We start from the raw sequence: 5,800 nt of genomic DNA, 5'->3' as shown, positions 1-5,800 counted from the left end.
TGAATATACGAGAGAACTCCTAAATTAATCTGCATCTAAACTGAGGTCAATGCAACCTAATTGATTTGTCTCGAGTCATGATTTAAAACAGTCTAAACACATTTGAGATCTCAATAAATGACAAAGAAATAACCACGCGACACTGTAATTCAAACAAAGGTTTTTTTATCTAAATTAGTTCAAATGAAAGTCATCCAATAGCAAAATCATTATTCTCATAGTTACCTATTCTAGCTAAATGTCGTATTTTAGGTCAGGACAGGTCTCTCAGTAGAGTCTCCCGAGTCGCCGTCCTCTCAATCAGCATCGATCCTCTTGAGCATAAGTTCAGGAAGAAGTGGCCTAAGACCCTCTCTAGTCTAACAATATTTATACCAAAACTTACACATTAAAAGTTACAAACAAGCTCCAAGCGTCCGTTGAGCAGAGCAAGCAGGAAAGGATGTTGGCTCGCAACATTTAGAAAAATCTCCGCTCTTGAATATCTCAAAAATGAAAACACGGAAGAAGGAAGCACAAACTAAATCCGCAACATCCATAGATGCTCTTCTCCGGAATTATAGTGAAACCACCGCCAGTTTATCAAAATGTTCATTTGTGACAATTGTTCTCCTCCAAGGATATCTGGCGACAAGCCCAGAGCTGCTGTCCTTTTGTAACTTTTAGCTCAGACAGAGGCCGAGGTCATATTTTCAACCATATTCAGCGAGGCCTCTCTTCACATTTCATCTACTCAAATGCAGGCTGTAAATGTCGGCCATTTCTCAATAGGCCAAAATGGGCAATCTTAATTAAAAGAAACACAAAACAACGTTACTACATCGTATTGATTATTCAGTGTTAATTCCCACTAATACCCTTATGTGTATGTAACTATCTAGCCATTTGCGACATATAGAAGCATTAAAGCATATTATTTTAAAGCGTAAACACATAACAAATAGCACTTTAGCCACACATATTTAATTAATTTGCTCACCAACTTAGTTCACGTATTAATTAAGCCATGCAATTGCATTCCCACGTATAATTCTTTCATTAGTAAGGTTGATTAATTAAAACACTCGACAAAAATTAATACTAAATAATTAATCGTTAGTAATTTTAATCATGACATATAGAAATATAAACTGAAGTTTGAGTTTAAATAGAAAACCCTGCTCCAGCAATACAACACCGGGTCGTCTCATTCTATTAGGGGGAAAGACCAGCTAGCAGCGTTACCACCTAAGTAGGACAGAACGAAGGCCGTTTTCGCTTGATCCGTAGGGAACACTGTGGGTTTGCACAGGAAGTGCAGTCTGCATTGTCCCATGAAGATGCCGAATTTCTTCGGATCCCCGAAGAACCGTTCAGGAGGAGCGAGAGGCAGCTGCATGGGTTGTATGACATGTACAGGAGAAGGACCGGGCTGAGGAGGTGTGGAAAAGGAAGTATGCGGGAAGACACCTGTGCCTTGCCCCCCTAGAGAACCTGTGCTCCCCAATCAGTTGTGAGTGTGTGCTGCGAGGGAGGGGGTGGGAGGGTCCATCCCTTTATGTAGGAGCCCCCTTTAGTTCCGGCCGGCTTTTGATGAGATAGGCCAGCCACCTCCCGTCGCATGGTGCCCATCTCATATTTGAGAGCCACGTTCTCCTCCCTAAAGGCGTCCACCGCCCCCGCAAGGCGGTTAAGGACTCTAATATCGTGGTGAGAACGGTAGCCGAGTCCATCGCTCAGGCTGTACGTATCCGTGGGCTTGTCAATCTGTCAGGTGCAGATAGGTTAGACACTAACCTCATTAGCCAGATACAGCGGGAGCGATGTTGGTTGCTCGGTCACCCTCTCCCCCTAGATGGAATCACTCGCGAGCCTCCAAAAGGCGCTCAGCGGGGAACACCACCGCAGGGGAAAGGGATCAGATGAACCCAGGGGAAGGAGGTAAAGGCCGGACCCTCAGATGAGCGCATCTAGAGTTGAAGCCTCACTCTAGTAGCGTGTCCCTCAAGTGCCCTGGAAGAGAAGAGCAGAGCAGAATAGTCATGTACATGATGCTAGCACACAAAACAAAAAAGGAGGCACAGTGTCTAACCAACAGCAACACTCACATGACCCAGGACGAAGTCCTGCCAGCATGTAGATCCAGGAACGTTGATTATGTCCCCCCTCCTTTGAAGGCCCTAGGCGTCGTGGTTGCCCTTGTGGTAAATCACCTTGATGAAGTTCCGGAGACAAGACATCACTTCTCTAGGGGTTGGCCAGCGTCGCTCTCCGAGCCTTTCAACCAGCTCCAAGCGCGCAGGTGCTCCGGTCGCGGTATGCTCTCCGAGCCTTTGAGGCGGCTCCAAGCGTTCGCTGTAGCGGATGTAGCTGGTCCAGTAAGGGTCCTTCCTTGGAACCCCAGGAAGCCCCTATCATGAGGTTAAGGGAAAAGAAAAAGGCACGCCCAGCCAGGAAAACGAGTGCATCATTGGCCGCACCGCAGAACTGGACGGGTCTCTGGACAGTGTCCTGCCGGGAGTCCCTGCCTTACTGCAGGCAGAAGTGAAGAAATCATAAAAAGGTATCCCCGGAAGTCGGGGCGCTCTTAGTCTAGTTCTAACCAGGTGTAGCCTGTGGCATTGCTCCTCGTCTCAGCGCGGAGTCCCAGGGGGCGGGGGCACCGCCCTTCATGCGTCGTGGTCGATTGAAGATCCAGAGGTCACCCAGCTCTTCTCTCCCCCGCGACACCTCGGCTTGAGTGAGGCGAGGAGTGCTCGGTGCGTATGGGGGGAAAACGGAAAGGCGTTCTCCTCGTAGTCCGTGCTAGTCCAAATTAACAAGCACCTGAGGACGGGAAGGCAGGGCTTTTGTAGTTCCCGTTTGCCTACCGCGTCCTCTCCCAGGTGTTATGGGAGATGTAGTTCAGGTCTTACGCACTTGCCTTGTTGTGCAAGTACGCGGCATGACCAGCGGGCGGCACTCTTTGGGAGTGCCGAAACGTGACACTAACTAGCCCACCAGGTGCTTCCAGTAAGCGCCACTGCGCTGTGTTTCAGAGAGGTGGCCCAGGCCATGCCCCTTTTTACACCTCTCTGCAACGCAGCTCTGTGGCGTTTACTGGAGGTACCTAGTGGGCTACTTGGACCCTAGGGACACCCAGGATTGAAGGGGACTTAATCTCCCAAATTAAAACAGACACAGGGCGTGTTTGCATAGTGGTGAAGGGAGGGGATGGGGCCTGAGGTGACATGTGAAAACACGCCCTGTGGCGCGTTTTAAGTTGGGGAAATAATTCCCCTTCAATCCTGAGAGCCCCAGGGGGCCAACTAGCCCACCAGGTGCTTCCAGTAAGCGCCACTGCACTGTGTTTCAGAGAGGTGGCCCAGACCATGCCCCTTTTTACACCTCTCCGTAACGCAGCTCTGCGGCGCTTACTGGAGGTACCTAGTGGGCTACTTGGACCCTAGGGACACTCAGGATTCAAGGGGACTTAATCTCCCAAATTAAAACAGACACAGGGCGCGTTTACACAGTGGTGAAAGGAGGGGATGGTTTAGGAAAGTGGCTCTATATATACTGGACCAAAGTAAGGTACAGTGTTTATAGAGTCCCCAGTCCCCAGAGGTTTGGCAGAGGTTAAAGTTAGATATAACCTTAATCTCTAAAGTGGTAGCTTGGTCGAGCAGTGAGGCAGTATCAGAGGACAGTGTAAAGCATTTGTTGTACACACTCAGTCAGCAAATGGTCTCAAGAACTGAACTCTAGGCCAATTGTTTTGTATCAAAAGATATAGTTGTTTTATTTTAGAACCAACAAGGTATCAAAATATACTTTCTCAAGATGAGTTACTTTAGTTAAATACTTTTCGAATAGGCAATAAACTTTTTGAATGCAATAGTTACAGTTTGTTGCAATAGGCAACACAATTTCAAACACAATGCAACATTGAGCTCAATGGGAATTTCTGGTTAAATGCAATTAGTTACTTTGTAGATTACTTTTCTAACCACAGGACTGGATCCTAGATTCAGTCCCAGGACATGAGCTGTAAACAGTTGACACTTGGAAACTTTTTCAGTTGGAATTACCAATGTTATCCTATGTAAGGAAATTCAATTTGCAGGTAAAGTATGTTCACGTTACTTTTGTAATCCAGTGCTGGACTCCTAGGTTCAGCACTGGGACCTCGATCTAAAACAGTCAAGTAATTACGTTTTTAACGTTGGCACGATTTTTAGAGAATATTTGTAAGTTTCAAAAATCGACACTTAGAAACTTTTTCAGCAAAAAGCAGGCAATGATATCCTATGGAAGGAAATTCAAGTTACTGGTAAGTACGGTTAAAATTACTTTTCAGGATCAGTACTGGGCTCAAAGATGCAGCACTCAGGTCTCTCCTGATAACAGGTGAGTAAATCGGAATTCGTAGTTCGGCTGATTTTAGAGGAATATTTGTAAGTTCCAAAACTCCACACTTAGAAGAATTTCCAAATGAAACCAGTCAATGTTAGCCTATGGAAGAAAAGTGAGTTATCGGCTTTTAGGTAAGTACTCGACTGGCAGAGTTAAGGTTCTGGGCATAGACCCAGTGGTCTTCCAGGGTCAGGTAGGTACAGTTGGTACACCCTCAGCGGCACAGGGGCAGCCGGGTGCAGAGGTAGTTAGGCCCAATGTTATCCAATGAGAGGCAGGGGGCCTTCGGTTGGTGGCTGCTGGCTAGCAGGCCATGCGGCTGTGGGAGCTGGGCTCCTGGTCACTTGCTCAGGGCAAATGGGGAAGTAGGATAGGACAAAGGTTGCACTGCCAGGGGCACTCAGGCGGCTGGGTGCAGGGAGCTTTTGAGCCGTCGTGCGCTCAATGTTATTCAATGGAGATCTTTAAAAGGGAGCAAAGGCTGCAGGCTCGAGGACGGTGGATCACTTTGAGGGGTACGTTGGGATCTAGGAGGGTAGGTAGGCACCCTGGAGTTGGGCACAGGAGGCCAGGGGCGCCGGGTGCAGGGGTGTCTTTGGACGTCAGGAAATCTTACCCTCTGCTGGTCCCGGTTGGATTGGTCCCTGGTTCTGAGTCTGCAGGCGTCGTCTGGGTCGTCGAGGAGGGTCCTTGGGCACTGGATTCCAGGTCAGAATCGCCGAGGGGACGTCCTTAGGGTCTTTGTCCACTCGGGCACAGGCCGGGCTCGGAGGGTGCAGAGTGGGCTGGATTCGCGGTTCCTGGCTGGCACCAGGGGTGTTGCTGTTTGAGCAGAGCCACTGCTCGTGGGAGTCGCAGTCTCTAAGAGGGTCAAGGCAGGCAGGTCCTCCGGGGTTCCTGAGCTTGCTGTCCGCAGGAGACGCCGGGATTTAGCAGGAGCAGGTTCAAGGATCAACAGGCTTGTAGGGCTGGGGCCAAGTCAGTTGGTGTCGTCCTCTTGTTAGCAGCTGCACGGCAGGTCTTCTTCTTCTTGGTCTTCTTTCTTGTTTCGAAATCGGGATCTGAGGAAGGAAGGTTCAGGGTGCCCCTAAATACTAAATTTAGGGGCGTTACAGGTAGGGGAAGGGCAGGTGACAAATAGGTCCCTGTCCTGGGGTGAGTACACCCCCTATCCTGCACCTCTCCTGTGGGAGGGGGGCAGGAGCCTATCTCTGATTGGGCAGAGCTCCCCATTCTCAAGATGGCCGGGGACCGGAGTTGTGCTTCACCTCGCCTCTCCCACCTGAGGGGTGGAGTTGGCACAGGCTGGCACACCTCTTTTCCTCACGTAGGATTTCCCACCAGAGTGGGGGTCAGAACCGGTGGGGGACAGTTGCTGAGTACAGCAAGTGGTCTGGAGAAGCTCACAAAGGCGGTATGCCTTTGA

The sequence above is a fragment of the Triturus cristatus genome, chromosome 9, assembly GCF_964204655.1.
Source record: "Triturus cristatus chromosome 9, aTriCri1.1, whole genome shotgun sequence".
Classification (NCBI taxonomy): domain Eukaryota; kingdom Metazoa; phylum Chordata; class Amphibia; order Caudata; family Salamandridae; genus Triturus; species Triturus cristatus.
Note: the sequence above shows the minus strand (reverse complement) of the source record.